Here is a 27,225-nt window from a genome sequence, read left to right as displayed (position 1 = left end):
CACAACTACTTGTAGAATTAAAAGGAAAAATGAAGTAGCAAAGAACGTCGGATAAGGAAATAGCCAATAGGATGGCTGGCACTTAAGAGATTGAGGATTGAGTAGATTACGGAAGAGGAAACGTAGATGAAATAAGGGGAGGGATAACAAATGAATGTTGGAATAGAAAGAGAAAAGATAGAGGAGAGAAGGGTAAAATAGCAGCAGAAATCAGATTGAGGCATTATTCAAATGGGATTTCGGGTTGAACGGACAGGAGAGCGGTGAGGAAGGGTGGAATCAGAGTTTTAGAAAGAGAGGGATAACACAGGCCAATTTTATCTGAAACCACCGCTTTAATCATTTTATCTGATTTCATGTCCTTTAAGTTCAGATTATTTACTTACGTTTACAACAGCTTTCCTTCTTATCGTCACATTCAAGGAAATGGCACTGGATCAGGACAACAGATTATAGACTTACACTTTCTTCTGTATTTCTATTAAAACGATTAATTTATCATAATTTAGTATGTTTGTTCTAAATATTGTTTTTGTTGTTTGTTAAGCCGATTTTGCTTTGTCTAATAACAAATAAATTAAATTATTTATTAACAACAATTTAATTGTCTAAAACAATCGAATCGCATTTAAAAGTAAGCTTGGATGCTTTTACTCGAGAGAATTGTTCTACACAACGTAATTTCTATTTATATTTTTCTGTATTTAAATCCATATTAATTTTATACGCTTGTAATAACAAAATTTTCAACCAACTTAAAAAAAAATTAGTTTTCAACCCTTTATTTTAAGCCTTATTCACGACTTTTTTTTTAAAGAATAATTTACTTATAGTTGCATCAACAATTAAAGTCATTAACTACTTATCAGTGTAATGTAATTGTACCGATGTAATGTTGAACAAACCCAGGCCGACCATTCTCGAGACGTGGTTAATTGAAACTCAACCGTCAAAGAACACCGGAATCCAGTATTGAAATTCGAATAAAAGCGCGACTACTTTTATTAGGATTTAAACCTGAGAACTTCGACTTTGAAATCAGCTGATTTACGACGACGAGTTTACCACTAGACCAACCCAGTAGGTTTTTTTTTTTTTTTTTTTTTAACCTCCGGGGCCGCAGTTAAGCATTACTGTACAGAGGATGAGATGAATGATTTGTAGCGTGTGTGAAAAATGCCATGCCTGATCGGGATTCAAACTCGGCATGGCATTTTTCACGATTTTCATAGGTTTATTCACGATTTAATACACAGATTTCAATGATTATTTATTTAAAACAAATCTTTCTTAAAAATTAAAAAAAAAATATTTTTAAAATTCGAGGAAATAGTTCTTAAAAAAGATGTTTTGGAGTTAATTAACAATACCTTCTTCAATTAATTACCGATAGCACTGTTGTTAATGTTGCTCATCTGACAAAGATTAAAGAATCCATTTAATATTTAAATCGTTTTATACTCGTATATTCTTATGCGATGAAAAGTTTCTATACAATAAACTATTCATCCTCATATACTATTTTGTAGGATAGAATTTTAAAAAATTAATAAGGATTATTTACGACTATACTTTAACGACTTAAATATGACTGGAATTATCCGTTCCACAAAAATCAAAATTAAATTTTAATCCCATTGATAATTTCATGGCTCACTCGTAAATATTTCAAGTGAATAAGTAGTAGTACTATATAAGTAGTGCTAATAACCAGGTTGATTGACCTGGGTGGTAATATAATTCTGTACATAATTTTTATTTGGACTTATAATTTTCAATTTTTATGCTTATATGCACGGAAATAACTGAATATTAGCCTTCTATTGGTTATTATATCTCAACAATACAGAAAAAATTTGCCTTTGTGTAGCTCAAAGACAGAAGAAGGGTAAATAACAGTTGGTTGAAAGGTATGGATACTGATAAACATAGCAGAATTATTTCATGAATGAATAAAATTAAAATGATAAAGGTAAGAAATTTTGTAAACAGGAAAACTGGAGAGAGAGAGAGAGAGAGAGAGAGAGCAGCTAACAGGGAACTGGAATATTCAGAGGAAAATAAGCAATGAATTTTAGAGGAAGAAAAAGAAATTTATGATGATATCAGAGGAAACTATTTTTCGGGCTATTAAAGAATTAAACAGAAAAAAGGTAGAAGAGATAATAAATGATATACTATGAAAAGTTTTGTTTAATTTAGGAGAGGTAGTAATGAATATACTGTAAAATTATGTGGAGATTGTTAATATGAAAAAATACCAACAGATTTTAGACAAAACGTAATTGTTCTCATACTAAAAAACCAGGAACAAGTAAGGTTGGAGCGTCAGTCTAACTTCTTACATATTGTAAATATTCATCTAAAATTGTTTACAGGTGGTGTAGAGGAAGGTATAATGTTTGATGACCAGTTCAGTTCAAGAGAGAACATTCTGGCAGTCAAGCTAACCATAGAGAAGGCAGGTTTAAGAAGAATAAAACCCCTGCTACATAACATTTGCAGATCTAGAGAAAGTATATGACAATGTATTCATATAATGTATTAATATGTTTAAAAGTTATAAAATGTTAATTTAATAAATGTTGAATTATAAAATTTATATAACGAATGTTGAGCTTTTCGTCAACTTTCTAATTACCGAAAGGCTCTGATTAAGGAAATAGTAAGACAAGGGCACCTGCCCATATTGCTTTTCAATTTATACGTCGCAAAAAGTAATTGAAAGACGAATTTGAGAGTGAAGTAGCTATTCAAGAAAAGATGATAAAAGGGATTTGCTAATGACATTGTTTTTTCTAGAGTAAAAAAAAAAAAAAAATAAATAAAGTAAGAGGAAATATTGAGTGACATAGATTTAGTTCTAGAAAAAAATTCAATTTAAAAAGAAATAAGAGTAAAATAAAGAAAATAAAATGCGACAGAGAGAAGAATAATGAGGTACTAAATATTAAAATAAGGAATTATAATGTGCTGGAATTGCAGAAATTTATTATCTAGTAAAATTACAAATGATTTACAAAAGCATATTGACATAAAAGAATAAATTTCATGTAGAAAGAAGTGTAGTAGTATCAAATGTCGATCTGTACGATCAAATGTCGTACTGGAAAGATATTATTCCGAATATTTATGTATAGTGTAACGCTTTATGATAGCGGAACAACGGAATATAGAATCCAATCGTTTTGAAACGGTAGTGCAACCTGATTAGATGAGTTAATAAATTACTAATAGAAGATGCTTAGGACTATCGTCTTAATCTTCTAATCAGGAGATTTATTACTCGTATGATTACATCAGTATTATTCGTATCTTCTTGAGTTGCTGATTTATAAAGCTTCAGATTTCTGGTGTGTCGTATTAATAAATGTTAATAATAATTAAACTATTCTGTTTAGTGAGCTCCTATATACTGGTTACAAATGTTAATTTCGACCTTACGGTGTAAAATATTCAGTTTTTATTGTTGAATTATTTGGTGAATAATGAAAAATGAAAAAGAAACAATCATTAGGAAAATAAAGTAAACATGAAGAAATGTAGCTCAAAAAAACCACAAGAAGATGAATATGAAGAGGAAGAAAATGTTAAGAACAAGGGAACAATAAAAAACTAAGAGAATATGATAAATATAAAAGGAAGAAAATGTTAGAACCAAAGAAAGAATACAAATAAATATTAAGAGAAGATGATAAATACAATGAGGAAGAATATATTAAAACTAAAGAAAGAAGAAAAAATTAAGAGAAGATGATAAATTTAAAGAGGAAGAAAACGTTAAGACTAAAGAGAATAAAAAGATCAAGAGAGAATGACGAATATAAAGAGAGAGAAAATTTGACAACTGGAAAACGTATATAGAAATTAAGATCAGAAGAATTATATCAAACCAAAGAGCGATTAAATTATTGGGAACAAAAAACAAATAAACTAAATTATGATCAACTCCGATATAGGGAGAATATTGTCCGACAATATCAAAGGAGTAATGAACTAAAAGATAAGAATTTTTTATAATTTATTAAAGATCGGGCATGTATGCCTCAGTGTATACGTTGTTCTTGTAAGGTTCTATTTTTCAGTCGCTCAGTAGCTAACTTTAATGTAGATAAAATTAAACAGAAATTCCAGAATAATTAAATAAAATTAAACAGAAATTAATCTAGAAAATCCAAAAATAATACAATAAAAATTATAATTTTCAATTAATATTAAATAATAAGATGTTTCACCAATTCTATTACATATCCACATGTAAAAATCCCTATTAAATTACATACACACATTTTTAAAAGTACATAAAATTTTATTTCAGTAATAACTTCTTTTTTTTTCACATATTTTTTTGTTGTTATTAACTTATTGTAAAAGTTTGTTTACAATCACTGGTTTAAAAAAAATAAATAAAAGAAAATTAAAAAAAGGAGATGAAGACCGATTCGAGCCGATGATCCTTTCCTTGTAAGATCCAAATATTTCATTAATTAAAATTTTATTTGGGTATAACTCTGGAACCAATGAAAATAAGTACCACTAATGAGATATCGTTGAAAAACTCTCAATGAGGGTTTATTACAGCATTTAAAAAAAAGTCCAAAATCCAAACAAATTTGGATTTTGGATACTTTTGGTTTAGTCAATTGCAATCAGAAAGGGGAGGCGAACAACTAGATTTTACAACAGTCCTAAATCCAAAATTTCAACATCCTACGGCTAATCATTTTTGAGTTATGCGAGTTATACGTACATACTTACATACATATATACGTACAGATGTCACACCGAAACTAGTCAAAATGGATTCAGGGATCGCCAGAATGAATATTTCTGTTGGAATTTAAAAACCGAAATTTTTCGCGATCACAATCCTTCCTTTACTTCGTACAAGGAAGTACAAATTACAGAGGAAAACGATTGGAACATAAAACAGTGATGATGTGGAATGTTGTAAGTAGGTCGAAGTTAAAAAAATAGCACAGCACATAATTGATGGCAGAATTGTATAAATTAAATTTCCACTTACCAACAATTTAAAAAGTGTAAATCCAAGTAATTTCGGAGCTGTTACTCTATCTTTAGGGATTTTCAGGGATGTTAATTTAAATTCAAATCAATATTAGTTTTTAAAATTAAACTGTTATGTTAATAATAGTCGGTCGTCAAGAATAAAATTAATTCGTACGTCAGTAAGATAGTAATGTCATGTTTGAATGATGTTTGCGACTATTAGGAAGACAGAATTGCATTCCAGTCAAATAAGTTACAATTTTAAAAAGAAGATTCTTAATATTTTAGTAAATTAATGTTGTAATACGGTTTTTTAAAGGAATTGACTATTATGTATTTTTTATTCTACGATTTATTTTTCGCACAATAATTTTAACTGATAAACGCTTTCAGTATTTAGTGAACTCTACTAAAATAACTTTTTATTCACATTTATAAAATGTTATTAATAAATAATTCCAGACAAGAATCAAATTTTAGACATATCGGCGGTTGCTTTAAAAAATAAACTATATAAGATAATTACTTTAACTTTTACGATTTTATTTAATTCTTAATCCAATTCAATTTCATTTACATTGAAGGGATAGTTGGAAGATGGAAAATTTAGTATAAAAGCGGAAAAAATCCAAATCCGCTCAATGTAATTCTTAAATATTTAAAAATAAATTCAAGGTGTTCTCGTTCACGTACCGTCTTACCTTAAAAACACATGGAAATGTATTCATGAAATAGAAATAGAATTTTAAAAATAAATGCGAGTTGCAGAGGAAGTCGAAATTTAGTTCCTTTATTTGGAGGGGAGAATGAAGGTAACTTAATTAAATTAAGCTTCTTGCTTAATTCAGTTGTTATCATTTTGAACATCTATTAAAATATAAGAATATTCTTCTAATTAAAGTAGAAAGATATTCATTTTCGTACCTAATGATTAATTCACTCTTTAATTCTACTTTTTATTCACATAATTTAATAACAGTATATGTTTTAATTAGAAGTTTCAACACCTTATGATAGTGATTAAAAACATGAAAAAAAAAAATAGGTATAAGAAAAGTAGTTAAATGATGTTAATAAAAAATTGAAGTCACGAAGACAAACTATTAATTGAAGTCCGTCTCAAACTATGTGCTCAATGGAATAAGTTCTGGCTGCTGAATTTTTTTTTAGCATCGGGAAAACGTATTCGAAAAACCTTTTATTCTAAACAACAGAAGAAACCAAGTCATCCTAACTCGACTGAGGATTAGACGCACAAAACTTACCCACACCCGTCTATTTGGCTCTCCTCAGTAAACTGTGAGGCGTGCAATGTAAAGTGGTCCGTAAACCACTGCCCAATGTTTGAGACTATTCGTCAACAATTAAACCTGGTTCAGATGTGAAGGGTTTACTCAACCGAAAGAAATACATCAATAGACTCGCGATTTCTCCGTGATAGTGGGATGAAGAATTTAATTTAGCGGTTTTGCTTACGTGATATCCCTTACGGAGTATTATGTACGCAGGGAAAATAGTCTAGTGGTCATGTTCCATTATTTATTACCCATATATTATTCATGTTCCAGTTTGTTTACTGTTTATTGTCTAAGTATTTCTAATCACTTAGTTTTATTCAAGTCGCTAATGACTGTTAACGCTAATGCGACTATAAACAAACGGTGGAAAAAACTAGAGAAAATCAGGCAGTTTTATAAATTAAAGGAAATATTTTTAAGGATTCAGAGATTTAGGAGAATGATGGAATAGTTACATTAAATTATTCATTTTTTTATTACTATGTTTAAAAATATTTTCTGAAGAGTAAATTTATTTATAAAAAATGTAATAACGCTACAAATATGTGCAAAGTAGCAAAAATGCAATATGTAGTGAACCAAGTGAGACTGATTTCATTACAGCTTACCTTGAGATAAAGTAAGCTGAGGCTTGACAGATATTAATAATGTATAAGCTTGAATGCAATGTCATAACTTTAATGAATAATACATGACAGATATTAAAATGAAAATAACAACATCAAACTGTAATGAAAACTCATTTTTTTTATTTATTTATTTTTTTATATTCATTGTTTTTAATAAATAGTTTGAGCTCTACCTCGAGTTATCTCACTAGACTCGTTGAATATGAACTTGTCACATTTCATCTAAGCCGATGATCTGAAGATTCGTTTCAATAATAAGTAACATTCTATGGAAATAAAATCAATGTTTTATCTTATTTTCCCTCAATGATCTTGCTGAAATGAACACCATTCATTTTATTACTGAAAATTATTTAAAAATAAATAAAAACCTAAGAAAACTTTTACTTTCCCGGCGAATACAGCTAAAATATTAAAGGGTGGTGATCGTGTCAAAAATAGCATATCACGCGTTTTTTTGCAATCCTTACGTTTTCGATCCAACTAGTTCATCTAGACAAAAAAAAATACATATGTATGTCCGTACGTATGCACATATGCGTCGTACTCCTTATATCTCAGGACTGACCAACCGAGGATTTAAAATTTTCATCAAACATTTCTATATATAGGGCACTGATCATAATAATTATTTTTTTAAATTCGTTTAGGGGGATATCGCGAAAAAAAACAATTTCAATTTTCTTCAAAGCCAGTTTAGAAAAAAACTTTGGCAATTTGTTACCTACATTGCATACATAAATCATCCAAAAAAAAACTTTTTAAAAAATCAACTCCCACTTCTTAAAAAAGAAATGTTTTTTTGGACTATCTTCCTTCGATTTTAATATTATTTTTTTTTTTGTATTTTGTACATCATATAAAGAGTTATACATAATAACCCAAAATTATCTATCCCGGACCTTACACAGAAAAGTTTTTTTTGTTGAAATCTTTACGTTCTTGTTTTAGCCTTTATAGGAGGGGTATGTTAAATTTAGAGTAAACTTTACTTAAACAAACTTTACTTCTAAATATGAATTTTTTTTTTATTTATTCCTCACCTCTAAAAAACATAATATTCTGTTTTTTGGCCCAAACTCTTTTAATTTTTATCCCTTAAAAATTTTTATTTGTCAATTTAAGGACAATTAAAGTTTAAGTAGTTTTGGACCTATAATACATATCTCGAATTCAAAATAAGAAGCAGTTAATTTTTTTTATGATAAAAGTTATACTTTATTTTCCAATATTTTTAAACAATTATTTTTTTTAATTAATACTTTTTTGTTAAGGATCATTTATTTATTAAAAACTTTTACAAAATTGTTCCCACAGAGTAAGGTAGCCCCAAAAATCCAAATATTTTGTTTGAAATTGAGGAATCTTGATGCTTAAATATTATTTTGGTAATCATTGTAATCAATAAAAAAGCCTTTTTGATACGGGGTCCCAAAATTTAAAAAAAATCGGAAAATATTCTTTTTGTTATTTATATTTAAATGTTTATTATGAAAATAAAAATAACTTTTAACGACTGAATTGCAAAGACTTTCCAAAGATTTTGAAATTGAAAGATTTTGCAATGAAAAACATTAAAAAAACGGATTTTTTATCCCAATTTATTGTTTTCACCTCAGATTTTTAAACAAACTGCAGCAGATTTGGTCCTGGAATCTACTTCATTTAAGTTCAAATTCCATGAGAAATCACTAATTCTGCCCCTTAATTAACGTCCTAAAAATCTCAGTAAGATAAAATTTCACCAAGGTAGCTTAAATCCGAGCGAAATCTTTCACTAGTCGTGACTTGTAAACAAAGCATTCTAGGACTTATGTTTATATGAACTTTTTCTGTTGTTTTCAATAATAGAATATGTTACCAAAGTCCCGGGAAAACTTCGTGATACGTTCTGTATGTGCAAAATACGATAAAAAGTGTTTCGAACCGATGATGGTGATAATTGTACAAGAGCTTTCAAAAGAAAATGATTAGCCGGCTAATTACCTTATAATAATAATAATAACTGTTGTTTAATTAAACTTGTAATTTTCTTAATAAGCTTATCAAGAAGATGATAGAAGATTTCAGTTTTTTAAAACCATTCCGGAAAAAATTAGTTTTTTGAAAAATTACCAATAACAAAAAAAAACCTTTTAACTTAAAAACGCTCAAATTAGGTGAAAACAAGGTATAAATATATTAAAGAGCTGATAGAAAGTATAAATTCACGAGGAATTAAAAAGAGCATTTTCTTTGATGCTTTTTCAGTTTAAAAAAAATGGCGATGAAATGAAAATTATTGAATGATAAAATAATACCACCCTTGATTTTTTGAACTTGTTATGAATCAAGGCTATTAATCTTCATAAAGATCAGCAAAGATATAGACAGATTATATTAATAGAATAAAAAAATTGAAATCTCATAACGGGATGTGTAAAAGACTGCATTGCCTGCATTGTAGCAGATTATCTAATGTCCCCCGTTATTACACCTGTAAATGGTTTACCAAGAAAGAGGTCATGCAAAGAATATTGCAAAGTATGCAAGAAAGAAGTAAAATTTTGGAGAAATATTGTACTTACTTTTAAAATTACATTTGCTAAAATAATGTAACTATTTCTTAAGAAAGTTTTTTTTTAATGGATCACAAAATTTCATTGTACGAAAACATCATCATCAAACTTTAATTTTAGATTTTATACTTCTAAAAAGTTTAAACAAATGTCTAAAACACCTTTACTGGAAGTTAGAGGAAAACGTAACACATTACATAAAAATAAAACTTTTTATCTTAAAATATTTAAAGAAAAACTATATGTTTTAAACATAAAGAAACAAAGGTTTTAGGAAAACATAATACAACAGATACAAATCAAATTTTATGTTTTGTTTTAAAAAATGTAAAACAAAAACTTTATGTTTTAGACATAAATAAAACAGAGTTTTCTTTATATACAATTATTTTTTTATTAACTAATATATTTTATATTTTGTGTAATTATAATAATAAAATATTTCTTTTTTATATTATTATAATTATACAAATTATAAAATAAAGGCTTTTAATTTTCATAAAAGTCCATTTCAATAAGTAATAGGATAATCTGAATTTAAAATTAAAAGGAAGAAGTCAAAACAATTTTATCTACATTAAAATATTTAAATATTAAATATGAAGGACGAAAGAAAAAACTACGGATGGGGGCGTGAAACATGACTAGGTTGTTAAGCAAGTAAAGTAAGGGTAGGCATACTGCTATCTAACTCGTTAGCGTTGGTGGGGAAGTGGGAGATGTCTTTGTAATCCTAACGAAACAACCTTGATCGTTTTTTTCATTAATTGCGTGGGGGGATATTTTAAAGCTTGTATCATATTAAAAGAGAAATTATAATAAAAAGTAAAATATACATTTTTGTAAAAAATAATTAGTAATTGATATGACTTTTACTGAAAACGTTTATTTATCCAATGAATAACTTTTTCCTTGAGATATGAAAAAAAAAGTAATTAAAAGAACCAGATATCATTTCCTCCTAATTATTATCTACACGACTTTTTTTTTATACAAGATCGTTCAACTTTTAATTTTAGTTTAAATTACATTGTTTCATAACACGTTATAAGTCCAATTTAATTTGGCAATATTATTACGGTAAAAAATCTTTACCATTTCTTAGAGAGTAACGTTAATAAAACCCCAACGACAAATATATACAGGCTCCATGGACATTTAAATCTGAATTTTATAACAAAAAAACTTTAAAAAATTAAACATTTTAAGCGGTTATTACAGGAAACAAAACTAAAATATACCGTTTACGTTGTAGTCAGAGTGAAAGCAGCCTTTTTTTTTGTTTTGTTTAACCTCCGAATCCACAGTTAAGCATTACTTCAGAGGATGAGATGAATGATTTGTAGCGTGTGTGAAAATGCCATGCCTGACCGGGATGCGAACCCGGGACCTCTGGGTGAAAGGCCGAGACGCTACCAATCGCGCCACAGAGGCTGGCAAATTATAAATTATTTAGCCTACCTTATCAAAATTTTCAACAAAAATGGTGAATTAAAATTATAAAGGAAACAATCAATACTTAAAGCCTACTATAATAAATATTCAAAAGTAAAACCCAATTTTTTTTTTGTAAAATGGAAATTAATTTACTTATAGTTCAATCTATTTAATTAATATTAATAATTTTTATTCAAAACGCCGATCTCCGTGGTGGAGTGCTAGCGTTTCGGTCTTTCAACCTAGAGTTCCGGCTTCGAATCCCAGTCAGGCTTGGCATTTTTCATGCGTTACAAAAATTGCCATTACCATATTCCTACGTACAATCTCGATAATCTGTAAGCTTGATAATAAAATATAATATCTTCGTACATATAATAAACATGAAGTTTACTGGTAATTATATATACTCGTAGATATATATAATTAAATATTAAAATTAAATACTAGTATAATTAATAAAAGAAAAAAAAATATATATATATATATTTTCAAATATAATTTTATAAATATCTATTTCCAAATTTTCAACATTAAAATGAATTGTATTTTAAACTGAAAAAAACCCAACGAATATATTCCATTTAATTTTTGATTATATTTCGTAAATTAAATTTATCAGTATTATCATTTCTTATGTACAATGTACATTATTATTTTTTTTCTTAATGTTTTGGGATAGCGAGCATCGACTAATATGATCATTAGTCCTTCTCCCTTATTCCTTTAAAGATAAAAGTACTTTTCCCACACTGATAAATAACAAAATGAGTAAATCAAAAGATCAGTTTTTTCATACAGATTATCCTAGAAACAGACTTTCTTAGAAAAAAATAAAATGAACAAAAACAAATAAAAACTCAAAATCAGGGTCTTTAAAAATCTCAAAAGAGCACAAGATGACAAGGGTCCTTGCTACAATCAAATGAAAACATACAATCCATTTCTAAAGAAAAGCTAACAAAAAGGGTACAAAGGGCCGGTAATTATTAAAACACATCGTTAAAGTAAATTCATCTGCAGCTTAGAAAACATTTTTTATAAGCTTTATCGCCTAGGTTTTCCCTTAGGCCAACCTTTTATTTTTTCTTTACATTATGCTCCTGATGGCCTCCACCTCTGAAGACAGGGTGTTTGAGGCCTCGTAGATGGAAACTTCATCTATCTCTGATACTACTGGTGTTGGTTGAAAGGATGTTTAGCGGCCAGTATCGGATGATACCGGCCCTGGTAAACCAGGGAAAATTGCATCCAATCTAGACTTTGAATTCAATTCAAGTCTATTTCTTGGATGAAATTTTCGGCTAGCTGAAATCCTCCCCCTCTCTTTTATATGCACAGACTCTTTTATATGCAATCACTATCCCATCGACCTTCTGCTTCGACTAGGGTTCTCTCCATCTGAATTCAACCTGTATCACATTAGGTGCAGACTTATTCTGCATCTTTGCCACATCTTCTTCCTTCACTTTATGGATTAGTTGGAAAAGTTTTTTTGGCCTTTTCAGATGGCTCTACAATATTTAAAAACTTACAGATGTAAAAACTTTACAGATCTTAAAACTTCCTATGGAGTGAGAGATTTCGAAATATTTACAGATGATTGTACCTTGCCGGTCTCCGTGGCGGAGTGGTAGCGTCTCAGCTTTCATCTGGAGATCCCGTGTTCAATCCTGGTCAGGTATGGCATTTTTACACGATACAAAATTGCTATTTCATCTATGAAGTAATACCTAACGGTGGTCTCGGAGGTTAAAAAAAAAGAAGAACAAAAATAGATAATTGCAACTTGTAGGGTCTTAAAAATTATTACTATTTCATTATATGTTTTTAACTGTACATTTAAATGAACAATTGGTCGTTTTAAGTCTTACCACAACTATAATTTTCTAGCAGTCATTATTCTAGTCTGTTTATGTACACCCTGTTTTTCTATAATATCAGTACACGTTATTATTCTTTTTGGTTTAGTTTTATAACACATTATTACACAGTTTTTAAAATTTTTTTATTAATTTTACATAAAAATATTATTTCCAAAGCCCTTTAACTTCACATTCACATAGAAAACGATTACATATCGTGTTAGATTATAATCTATCGAATTTACTCTGCAGTATTTTATGAACATGAAATTATTGTAAGTGAATTTTATAAATAATTAGCGTGAAAGAAAATTGTATTTTTCATGGTATTATCATATTTTAACTGAAAATTTTCTATTAGCAATAATAATTAATTATGTTAATCTTGAAAGTATTTCTTTTTTAAATTTTTAATTACAGAAAAACACACAAACACACAGACACATATATATATATATATATAAAAGGAGGTTGCTAGGTGATGTTAAATAGGGCAGAACGGATGAAGATAAAAGTAATTTTGGTGTAAGCTTTAAAGAGGGGAAAACGGGCGGGCAATAACAATTCTTTTACTATGTGGACTGCTTGAAGTGAAAACATCGAACTGTATTGGCCTAAGTGGATTACATAGCAATCTCTTGTAGTTGTAATCGTTAACAGCTGAGGCTGAGTAAATGAAAACTTACTTAAATGTTAATTAAGTTTTAGCATATTCAATTAAAAACTTTCTGCATTTAATTAAGGGAGATTGTGTGCTTATTTTGTATGTGTTGTACTAACGGTAACGCGAGTGGTCGATTTATAAAATTCTACTAAAATGAGAAGGGTGAACCTTACTCATGGACTGAATGAAAAATTATTAAATAATATATTATCTCGTAGATATAAACTAAAATATAATTATTATACAAATAAATGAATGGGAAGTTCTTAAATGCCTTTTTCTTAAAACATTTTAATTTGTTAAGAAGAATTTGCTAGAATATCTTAAAAAAAAAGAAAGAATAATTATTTAGTACCATTTTTGACCGGTCTATATAAAAAAAATAATTTAGTAATGATGGACTCTAAAATTGGACAAATCCAAAATTTCTATCCTCTTTTTTCATAAAAAAGCCTCTAAGGTCCAAGGAGGTCCTTAAGATTTTTGATTCCATATTATATATGACAAAAAAAAAATTCACGCACTATATAACATTCCGCACCAAAGTAAAATGTAAGATAAAGGCAATCCTTTGAATTGTTTATATATGATTTTTTTCAATAAATAAATGTGTATTTTGTTTAGGTTAATACATAATTATTATATACATAAAAATTTTATAATATGAAATAAAGTCTTATTTACATGGAAATGCCCATACTGATATATAATAAAAATAAATAAGATAACAGTAAAATAAATACTAAATAAAAATATGAAAAAAGTAAACTAACAGGAAATTATTTTATCAGATTTTTTGAATATTTAGAGATATACGAAAGAGTTGTTTATTATAAACTAATTTTATTTAAAACTCATCACTGGAATAATATGGGTTTTACGAAAGGAAAATTAAAAAATTAATTATAAATAAATTGTTGGTATGATCTTTCAATTAGGTCGATATTTTTTTTTAAATGTTAACAGTAACGAAAAATTCTTCTCGTATGCTGAAATATTCTGGTAAGTTAATATGAAAATAAGTCTGTTGTTTTGAAAAACTGATTAATTTATAATTTTTATTTTTACCCGTCTACGTCCATAGGTAATGTATTTAACTGTTATGTACATCTGTTTGTTCTCTTTTGTAGCTTCACAAATCCAATCAATTACAACCAACGTTTGGTAGTAACAGTCTTCGATCTGGAAATAACAAAGGCTATTTTCAATTGTCATATCAAGAAGGGGCCCCCCTTTTAGATAAGGGGAGGACCTCATTTATTCGAAAGATTCATCGTTCTCGAGATAAAAGCGAAAAATGTGCTCAACAAAGGAAGCAGGAATGCATCACGGCTAACACATGAGTTACACGCATGTACGTTATCATTCGTTAATATTAAAAATTCTATTTAAATAAATAAACGTTTCTAAAAAAAATTATACCACTTTCGTACTTAGATAACTACTGAATTGAACGGTAAAGTTATGGAAACAACGAAAAAGAGCTAAATAAAATAATTATTAAAAAACTAATTGCACACATTTATTTAGAATAATTATGAAAAAGCGAACAAAAAATAGTTGAAGAAGTTTTTCCCTACACCACCCCTTCTGTTCCTAGCCGTGATAGGCTTTACCGAAGGTCGTCTTTCAGACCCTCTGAACTTCATAACACATCAGAGTCATCAGTCTGGGCTCTGTCGGGAAACCACTGATACAAATGTCTCGGCAGATATTTCCATCAATGTATTTACAAACCTTACTATCGTCTTCCTATGGCTTCTTTCAACCACCACCACCTACCGTAACTTAAACCCTCAACTATTACATTAACCGATGCACAGAAAGGCGATCCCCGTGCTTTTCTATAATACTAATTGAAGTTAGTTTGTGTTTCACACAAAAACTTAGTTTTTGACTAATGTCTAAATTGAAGTTAGTTAATGTAACTAACTTCAATTAGACTACGCATTAAGACATTACTTGATTGAGTCTTTAAAACCAAAAATACTATTCTCATATCAACAAAACAAGTGTTGATCGCAACAACGACAATTTTGCCCTACAATTCAAGTCAGCGATGTGAAATTTAATACTTACTCTGCATTCTATGTTGTAATCGGGGCTGTTAATTTTAACAAAGTGGAGGCATTAAATCCACCCTCTCATACAGCCTATACAACCATCCGACTATACATAGAATGTAGAAGCAATATTAAATTTCATATCGCTGTACTGTATCCTGAAAATATGCCAGTTAAAAAACTTGAAAAGAAAAACTTGTTTTAATTATTTTTTGTTCATTTTTAACAATTATTTTAAGTAATATGTGTACAAATAGTAGTCGGATTTTTTGTTTTTTAATAATTGTTTTATTTTTCAAGTGATATTACATTACTAATTTTTAATAAAAAAAATTCACATGATAAAATTTTCATTGTGTCCTTCCAGATGTAAAGACTTCAGGATTTCTAATCCAATTTTTAAAACTCTAACAAACGTAATACCCCTAATGTACCCATCATTCCAACGTATTTTACTGTTTTAGGCCATACCATTTCTGAGGTAGGAAGCAAATTCTTTTTTTTTCATAAAATTAAATTTGTGTTGAAACAGAGTTTAGTAGATTCTTTTATTTTGTATTAAGATACCTTAGAACGTCAAAAGTTATTTACATTTTATTCTATTTTTGTTAATCTATTTATTAAACTCATTGATTCAATTTGTTATTTGTGTAAGAAAAAGTTATTGAAATAATCGGAAAGGAATGTTATTTAATTTATCATTACGTAAAAGTATGGGGGCGCTGTCATTTATTTTAGGCCTAACTTATTTTAATAAATTGACTTAGCGACTATGACTATGACTGCGGTAGGTATAAAAAGGAGACCGCCCACGATGTTCCAAAATGAAAATATACAAACTCACATTTACACGTACACACAAGCACAAGATATCTTTACAAGATACTCAAGTGAGAACACTTTTAACCCCTCTCCCACCTATGTTATTTCTAATCTTCTCTCTCTCTCGCTAGGTATCATCTTTCTTTCACATCCTTCTGAAATGTCAATTTGTCTTCAATCAAGAATTCTGAACAGATACCGTCCAGATGTTGGTATCTCCCATTCTCCCACATTCATTTTGATAAAGAAATAAATTGGCACGTGCTTTGTTTCTTTTTACTACATTCATACCCTTAAAGGATATTACGATTTTATTTGTGATTCTTTTGTAAATGAAAATTGATGGTTATATTTTATTAATAATTAATTAATGTCTAACTTTAACTTATCAAATTTAGATAATAATAAAAAATAAATAAAAATAATAAAAATTTGTAATCAGTTTTTAATAAGTAAATTCTTTCACTTGAACATTGTATACCATTCAGGATTTTATACGGCACACACCTTAGGGTTTTAAAAGCAGAATATGAACATCGTTTTATCAGTTCGATTTTTATTAAGTCACATATAAAAATACTATCATGAGTAATAAAATAAAAGTGTAATTATTGTGTTTTATAGTATATTTACAATAGAAAAACATAAAATATACACATTTAATGTATAATATAATACATGTAAAAAATAGAAAGCATTTTTTGAAATAGATATTTTATAAAATTGAAGAAAAATATTTTGTAGAGATCTAAATAAAATTTAGGTACACATATGACATATTTTAAAGATTTTACAGAATTTAGTGTTAATGAACCGAAATGATTCTCAAATTTCTTTTTCTGATTTAAAAATAATAAACTTTTCAACGTTAAAATTTTATTTCTTTATATGGATGAGGAGGAAACTCAATCTTAATTCTGGAATTAATATTAATACATACTAAATAAACTAAGACACAATGGAGAGGTATGTATTTTGTTATAATTTTTTTTTTTACAAGTACGAGTAAAGTAAGTAAACATGTTGTACTTAAGGGACTTAGAAATCCGTTAACAGTAGATATCCAATACTTCAAGTAAGTTAAAGAACTGGGAAAAATTATTTTGAAATATATTTTGCTAACTTTTTAATAAAAATTTTCAGAAATTTCTTTTAATAGAAAATAATAATAATTTTGTTGAATCTGTTCACTTATTTAAATTTTATTGTTGGATGAATATGTTTAAGAAAAAACGCGAATTCTATTTTTATTTTCCCAATATCTACAAAAATGTATTAAAAAAAATCTAAATTTTTCTTCAGTTATTTACATAAACAATTTTAAAAAAATTATATAACTAAGATAGTTTTTAAATAAAAATTCCACATTTTTACGAACCGATGCTCTTATTATTAGTAGAATCGATTATTTTATTCCCATAGATCAGATATAAGTCTAATCTACTGATAGGCCTAGTGTTTGGTGTCCACTTGGTACATTATTTATTAATTTTGAGAGAATTGTGTATATTCACTATTGTAAAGAGTGGAGGTATTACAATTTCGAAGCTTTATGTTAGCTGGCTAAGCAATAATGATGGAGGAAAATGAAAATCACTGTAATTTATTTTAATGAAAGTAAAATTTGTATAAATTTCCAAATAATTATTTAAATGCTAGATTTACGTTAAAATTTTAACAAAGAACAAAGAGCGTAATGCTTAATTAAATAATTAGTGAATTTTAACATGTTGTAAAGAAAACTTAAAAGAATATGTCTGTTAATTAAAACGGAAATATAAGCCTGATTTAGCGTCCATTTTCAAAGTTTATTATTTTTCTAGAAAAACTAGAGTTACGTTGTTTGAGTCTACTTTTTCAACACTTTGATAACTTGTTTTCTTCTTTTTTTGTATTACGAAACTGAACTTACGTTCGTAATTTAAATAAATCATTATAACTTCACAGATTGGTTTTAAAGGCACCTCCTCAATCTCTAATATTTAATATCTCTAGTATTAAATATATTTAATACAACAAAGTAAAAGTTTATATTGACGGTTGAACATATTTAATGAATGGATGAAATAATAAAACAGAAAAAACGAATAAAATATTTTTAGGAGATAGATGTTCTGCAAAGTTCTGCGAAAACTAATTTATGGTATAATTCATAGTTTTTAGGTTATAATGCCAAAAAGTCAAAATGTTTATGCACTTTTGTCATTTCATTTTGTATTACAAATCGTTCTGTGTCCTTGCTGTTAGTATTGACACCTAATGAAATATATTATTTCAAACAAATTTAGATAAGATTATTTCTTAATCAGCTTTAAAATTATCTAATAAATTGTAATGTGTTGTTTTAATCGATTTTTCAGTTTTTTTAAATTTTAATTGTTTATATTTCTAAAATATTTAATTCTTTTATTTTTTTATTATTAAAACTTTTGTTATCGTTTAATACGTAGTTAAAACCTACCAAATTTTGATGTTTTTTTACTTCCTTGTACGAGAAGTATTGCATCGCGGAAAATTTCGGTTTTCAGATTTCAACGGAAATATCCATTTTGACCATCCCTGAATCCATTTTGACTAGTTTCAATGTGACATCTGAACGTACGTACATACATTTATAAATATAGTCTATATAGTATAGATACGTACACACGTATGTGTATGTACGTATGTATCTTGCACAACTCAAAAACGATTAGACGACGAATGTTGATTTAGGACTGTTGTAACATCTACTTGTGCACCTCGACTTTTGATTGCAATTGACTAGACCAAAAGTTTCCAAGAAGAGTCCAAAATCTAAAACATTTGGATTTTGAACTTTTTCTGCAGTAGTAAGCCCTCATTGAGAGCTTTTCAACTATATATCATAAGAGGTACTTATTTTCATTGGTTTCAGAGTTATAGCTGAATAAAATTTTAATTAATGAAACATTTGCATCTTATAAGGGGAAGGCACATCGGCGAGAATCCGACTTCATTTTCTTCTTTTTTTAGCTTAAATATGTTGATTTATTAATAATTATTAACCTATGATTTAAACATCTTTTACGATAAATAATTCATTAAAAAAAAATATTGAAAAAAATGTGAAATAAAAATATAAATATATAAAAAATATATGTACTTTAATAGGCATACAAGGAAGTCATGTAGTGTCCACGGCAGATTTTTTTTAATGAACTTCGAAATTCTTACGTTTGTACGTTTCTGTGGACTTTACTCATAGCATCTTACTCAGAATAAAGTTTTCTACAAGTTTTGGTTAAATATTTTATGTATTTACTTCCCATTTAACAAAGTTACTTTACGCTAAACATAAAATAATGTGTTTTTTCGACCCCAATCGTTTGTCTTACACACCTGATTTTTCGAAAAAATACAATCATAAGGCCTATTTTTTCAACTTTTCAGGTCAGACTTCATATAAAACCATTAAATTTACCACTTAATTTTTGCCTCAAGAATTACAGTCTGGCTTAATTACACCGAAGGCGCACATATCAATGGGAAATCTTTCGCCAGCCGGCTATCGCTAACGAAGCCTTTCTGAGCCTACGTTTATTATGCTTTATTTTCACCAGTAGAACATATCCTGAATGTTTATTCTTCGTGAATTACTCTCTATATAAATTCTGTATAATTAATATCGGTAATTGTAACTAATGTTATATCATTAGAAGTTGAGCAAATATGTAAATATATTGAAAATCTAATTTTAAACAATGCTCATAAACTATATTTACAATTTTTATTTTTTGTTATTAACAAGTAGATGTACAATTAGGATTACAGAGTATTTTAATGATAATGATAATGATAAGGATAATGATAAATAAATAAATTTCTGGTTTTCCTATGATAAATCTTTCGATGTAAAAAATTAAAATAAATAAATTTTTATAAAAGCTTACAAGAGATTTTATTGATAAGCATTTTAATATAATCATTGTTTTATTTTTTTATGAATAGGTACAATCAAAACATATTTGTTTATATAGCGACTGATAAATTTCAAATCAAATAAGTTGTCATATTCTATTATGCGTCACGTTTTTTTAAAATTAATTCCACGTGCTCTTTACTTTTATTAACATTATCTTCTTCGCATAGCATAAAAGCCTACTAAAAATAATATGTATGGCCTATTATTATTTTACTTGTAGTACTGTATAAGAAAGAATGTAAGTATAGGTGAGTTTAAATTTTAATAACTCGTTTAATAAAACAGTAAAAATGACGGTAATTTTATTTTATTCCCAAATTACTTTTCTGTTAGCCTGTAAAATTTAATTGTATTACTGAAAATTTTATTAAAAAAAAATTTTTAATTCACATTTTGTTATCAATATTCGCCTTTCCCCGTGTAAAATTATAAAAAAAATACTAAAAATATAATTTATTAACTATTTAATTTTAAGAAAAACCAAGTTGAGAGTTTGTAATTTTATACGGATTTGAATACTAGATCGGATAGAATACTAGAATAGTGGATACCGGTATTCTTTGGTGGATGGGTTTAAATTAACCGCACATCTCAGGAATGGTTGAACTGAGACTGTTCAAGACTTTATTTATACTTATACATATCATTCTCATTCATCCTCTGAAGTACTACCTGAACGGTAATTCCCGGAGGCTTAACAGGAAAAAAAATAATGTTGAAAGTTTGTAAACTGTATGTAATTCTTATATTTCGGATCGACCGCTAATCTCAAAATATTTAAAATAATTGAAAAATTATTTTTTTAATTTTTAGTTTAAATTTGTTTTTTGAAGTCGGTTTTATTATTAAAAAAATATTTTTGTTTAAAAAAATGATTTAGCATATAAATCTACCTCTTGGTAAAGAATTTTTCACATTAGAACCATTCTCTTTATAATGGAAGTTATGGTAGGTAATAAAGTAGAAGCTACATCAGTAAATTTTTGTTTAATTAGCTTATTTAATTTTAAGAGGATTAAATGATGGTTTAACAACGAAAAGTATTTAAATTTATATTACTTAATTTAAGAGTATTTATTTAGGTAATAATGTTTACAGTACGTGTTTAATTTGTATTCTCGTTATTCAATGTTGCTGTCAAGCCTACATAAACCACTGTTAATTAGGCGTACTACAGTTAAATGTTAGTCAATAATTCTAATTCAGTAAATTACAAAAGAAAAACCATTTACTTCTACCTTAAATTGACAACATTTTTCAGTATCTTTTTTCTGATAGATACGGATTTTATAGTTTTTATATTTTACAGTTGTAATATGATATTTTTAAATACAAATATTGATATTATGTCATAGTTATTATAATTTTTTTCTCAATTAGATTTTAAAATAGCTTACAATAAGATTAATATTGCTTGAGAAACATTAAGGTCTATTAATACAATTAGGTATTATAAAAATTAAAAAAAAGAGATTCAAAACAAATTACAGTTGATTGTGAAAAGATTTTCACAGCAGCTGTGAAATAAATCGCATGTACTTTACTGTTCTGTGATGTATATATGATAATATTTTATTAATGAAATTACCATGAGAAAAAAATATTCTGACTTGTTATATTTTAATAATGAATGATATTTTTAAATTATCAAGTGTTATGAATGAAACTATTTCACACTGTTATATAAAATTAATTATTATAAAAAATTACTTTTTTCTCACATTAAAATACGTGTTTTAATAAAATATACAAAAACATTTTGCTATTAATGAATGTGTACAATCACGCAATGATATATTGTTAAATTAACACACAATCGAACAAAAATATATATGAATAACCTTTTTAACAATCACATGGAATGTATTTGTATTAACACATTAGTCATATTTTATCTTTGCCAATGAATATGAAGTTAAATAACCCGCTGCATAATAAAGATTATAAATTTCATTATTGAAATAGATAAAAAATAAAAGAAAACGTTCTTTTTAACTACTTTGTCATCATACTGTGTTTGATGGCAAAATTTTCTGTGTTTTGCAGTTGTCTAGGAAATTTTTCAACAGCTGTTTCATCTAGTAATGGGTGCTTAAAAAAGTTGATTTAACGTGAAGGTTTAATAAAGAAAAAACAATTTGTTATGTTACAGATAAATTAATTTTTATGTAAACAAATATACATTACTTTTACGGGAATGCGAGTGCTGTAAAGTTTAAAAATATTTTGAATTATATTTTGGAGTTTCTTACATTTTTACGGCTTTAATTTTCTTTATACAAATATATAAATCAATTTATATTCCTTTTTTTAAAATTATTTATTTATTTTCAATTGATTTTTGAGATTACAAATAAACATAAACTAGGACATTTTTATTTTATTTTTTTTCATTTATATCCGATATCTTGAAAAATATTTTTTGACCTGTTTGCAAAATAAAAAAAGGTTCTATGTTTTATTCTGTGTTTCATAAAATTAATCGTAGTACTATAATAAATTTTAATTATACTACAGAATGCCCCATAAGTTTCCATTCATAGAAAAATAATCATTTTTTTTATGAAAACCATTTTTATATATAAAATATGCTCTAACATTGTTTTGAAAACACATTACGATGCGTGTCCTCCACTGCTAAAGAACACGAAACCCATAAGTTTCCATACGAAGGAAAAATAAACATATTTGTCTGAAGGCCGTGGTATATCAGGAAATGATATCAGGTGTGTCAACCACAACTGGAGTTGTGGTTGTAATGGCGTTGGTGAAACTTTCCTTGAGGTGGTTTATGTTTTGTATCTTTACCTGAAACACCATGGGTTTCATAAAAAAAAGTTTATTTTTCCTATGTATGGAAACAGAAAAGTGTCCCATAACACTCTGTAGAATGTTTGTCTTTTCTTTTAAAACATTTCGTCGGTGAAAAACCAGAAAACGTGGATAAGCAGAGTTTGTACATAAACACTAATTAATAAAATTGTGTTAATTCTTATGTACATCAAACTCGATGAACTTTTCAGTAATGCTGATCTCTGGCCCCAAAATATACCTGGCCAGCTTTGCAATATAACCGAAATAGTTATTTTTTGTTTGATATATACTTATCAACAATTTTTTTTCATTTCACTTTTCATTTGTAATTTTAAATTTAAATTTATTATTATTTACTTTTTTCTATGTCACCGCTTAAGTCTGATTTACGTAATTTAAAAAAGATAAGATAAAAAAATAATATTTGTTTTTATTTGTGGAATTACGTTATAATTTAATGAATATTGCAATTGTTATTCTCACATTTTATTCAGTAATCTTACTATTCTATTAATCATAATTTCTCAAGCATGCCTACACAAAACAAATTTCCTGATTGGTGAAAGGTAACAAAATCGTGCAATTTTATTACACGCACACGCACGCACACACACATTTAAAAAAACGTACTCACGCATACATACAGAATATTTGAACTCGGTACAAAGCTTTCCCTTACCATATATTTTTTTACGTCAAAATAAATTTATATGATGCATTTAATTTAAAAATGAAACGAACAGAAATCATGATTATTATTATTATTAAAATTTTGTTTCTATATTCTTGAAAATAAAAGCCTACCACACGATCAACTTAATCATAGAGTATAGGATCAGATTTTTGTGCGGTTTTGTGGTTTGAACTCATATATTTTGTTAAGCCTATCTAAATCTATATTATTTATTACGAATATAATTTCATTTATTCTTTTTGTAAGCTTATATTTTTATTTCAGTAATGTAATTCTGAACTTTTGTATTTTTTTGTTTATTTTTTATGGTATAAACGTAAAAAATTAGTTAAAAAACGTGAGAAGTCTGTACCTAATACTTTTTTCACACACGAGATCTTTTACACGTGTGGATACAAACACGTGTGAAAAAATATACGAGATTACTCACACATTCGTAAAATAAAATGGATGGATCTAAAGTAGTTTAAAACCAGAGTTTAGCTGAGTTTTTAGTTACTATCATTAAAACGATGACATTTCTATATTATTGCTCAAATATATGTAATAAATAAATGTACACAAAGGATTTATATATATATTAAGTTTGGAGTAAATTAACTTTTTAAATTAGTAATAAAACACAGAAAAGTTTTAAACAACCTTGTAGAAAATTTGATTCTAAGTAAAATGGTATTTATAAATTTCGCAGAAACTAAATACAATTCTGGGCCTATTGGTCCAGATTTCTCGATAACTACTAAAAATATACAGTTCTGGGACCTATTGTAATTTTTAATTTTTCAGTTCCGATTTCATATAAAACCACAAATTTAGCCCTTAATTTGGGTCGCTAGAACTACAGCCTGGTTTTATATTACCGATGGTGGAGAAATCAGAGCGAAATCTTTCTCCAGCTGATACTCGCTAACAAAGCAATACCGAACCTGAGTTTTGTTCGTTATTTTCACTAGTGGAAAACCTCCTGAAAGTTTGTTACATTCTTCGTTAATCACTCTGTTTATATTAGTAAATAATTTAGCAACAGAATATATTTATAATTTTTATAAAATTAATATTTTATTGTTTGTTTTTGCTTTTCTTCTTGTTTAGTAATTTCACAGAGATCTCTGTTTGAAAATTTAATGTGGGATTAGATTAAAACATAATTTAAAATATTAAAAATATAGAAAGGTGTGTTTACAGACTTATCCACGGATTTAAAATTAACAATTCTGTTGGTATTTTAATCTTTCATAGATAAGAGAATATTATTTCTGTTTCTACAGTTTGAATAAGCATTTTAAATGTAAATAATTTAAATTAAATCTATTATTTCCATTAATCCATATTTTACGAAGGAAGATTTAAATAACAAAATTCTACAATTGAAAGTTTGATAAATTCTATCAAAATTTTTTAATGTTAAATTTGAGGTAATCCTTTTAAAAGCAACTGGTTTGAAAATTGAAATTAAATATTGAAATGAAAAAATGTTCATTAGAATACTTAAAATGAAATGCTTTAAGGAAAAGTGTATCAATATTGAGAATTTTAACGTTAAACTGGAACAATGAAACGGAATTTAATTCAGAAATCTCAAATTTTCTGGTAAAAACTGGTAAAAGTTAATAAGTTAGAAAAATCTTTTCAAGATCAAACCGGTTACAGCTTGCGGGTAAAGATGTGATACGTGATCTACTTTTGTTAAAAAAAAAACAAAAAAACATACACTGCCAGTTGTTGTATGCTTTGATTGCGCCCATAAAAAGATTTTCATTGAATCTTAAAAAAAGGGTTTTCTAGAAACAGAAATTTATAAGAATTTACAAAACTGAATAAATGAAATATCGTAAGCATTAATCTTTGTTCTTATTCAGAAAATGATTAATGTACGTTAATAGAATAACCAAATTACATGGTTATAAATATTTTGTTTAAAATTTTTTGATATTTTTATTAAAAAGGACGTTCTGGGAAAAATAATGAAATTAATTTTTTTTTTTTTTGTCTTCAGTCATTTGACTGGTTTGATGCAGCTCTCCAAGATTCCCTATCTAGTGCTAGTCGTTTCATTTCAGTATACCCTCTACATCCTACATCCCCAACAATTTGTTTTACATACTCCAAACGTGGCCTGCCTACACAATTTTTCCCTTCTACCTGTCCTTCCAATATTAAAGCGACTATTCCAGGATGCCTTAGTATGTGGCCTATAAGTCTGTTTCTTCTTTTAACTATATTTTTCCAAATGCTACTTTCTTCATCTATTTGCCGCAATACCTCTTCATTTGTCACTTTATCCACCCAACTGATTTTTAACATTCTCCTATAGCACCACATTTCAAAAGCTTCTAATCTTTTCTTCTCAGATACTCCGATTGTCCAAGTTTCACTTCCATCTAAAGCGACACTCCAAACATACACTTTCAAAAATCTTTTCCTGACATTTAAATTCATTTTTGATGTAAACAAATTATATTTCTTACTGAAGGCTCGTTTAGCTTGTGCTATTCGGCATTTTATATCGCTCCTGCTTCGTCCATCTTTAGTAATTTTACTTCCCAAATAACAAAATTCTTCTACCTCCATAATCTTTTCTCCTCCTATTTTCACATTCAGCGGTCCATCTTTGTTATTTCTACTACATTTCATTACTTTTGTTTTGTTCTTGTTTATTTTCATGCGATAGTTTTTGCGTAGGACTTCATCTATGCCGTTCATTGTTTCTTCTAAATCCTTTTTACTCTCGGCTAGAATTACTATATCATCAGCAAATCGTAGCATCTTTATCTTTTCACCTTGTACTGTTACTCCGAATCTAAATTGTTTGTTAACATCATTAACTGCTAGTTCCATGTAAAGATTAAAAAGTAACGGCGATAGGGAACATCCTTGTCGGACTCCCTTTCTTATTAGGGCTTCTTTCTTATGTTCTTCAATTGTTATTGTTGCTGTTTGGTTCCTGTACATGTTAGCAATTGTTCTTCTATCTCTGTATTTGAACCCTAATAATGAAATTAAATTACACTAAATCTTTGAAAAACTTTTTTGAAAAACCTATTTACCTTAGTCTTTATAGATAAATTAACTTTAAATCCGCTTTTTATCTTTTTGTTTTTATTTGTCCGGATTGTTTTTTGATTGTATTATTGAAGATAATGATTTAAGTATTAACTAGCCTGTCCTTGATAAAGATTATTTGAAATCTTTCGATTTTAAAAGCAATAATTTTATTTTATTATGTTGTATTAAGTATTAAGAAAACTTTTGGTTATTTTATATTATTATTAAATGACATGAGGCATATTTATTGTTAGTTGAAAAATGCAATTCAAGTTCGTTTTCATTTCCATTTATGAACTACTCGTATAATGAATTTATTGCCGACAGTAACTTTAACAAAGCAGATGTGGATGACAGTTAATGTTAGAAATGTTTACCCTGTT

The sequence above is a fragment of the Lycorma delicatula genome, chromosome 6 (assembly GCF_047948215.1).
Source record: "Lycorma delicatula isolate Av1 chromosome 6, ASM4794821v1, whole genome shotgun sequence".
NCBI lineage: Eukaryota > Metazoa > Arthropoda > Insecta > Hemiptera > Fulgoridae > Lycorma > Lycorma delicatula.
Note: the sequence above shows the minus strand (reverse complement) of the source record.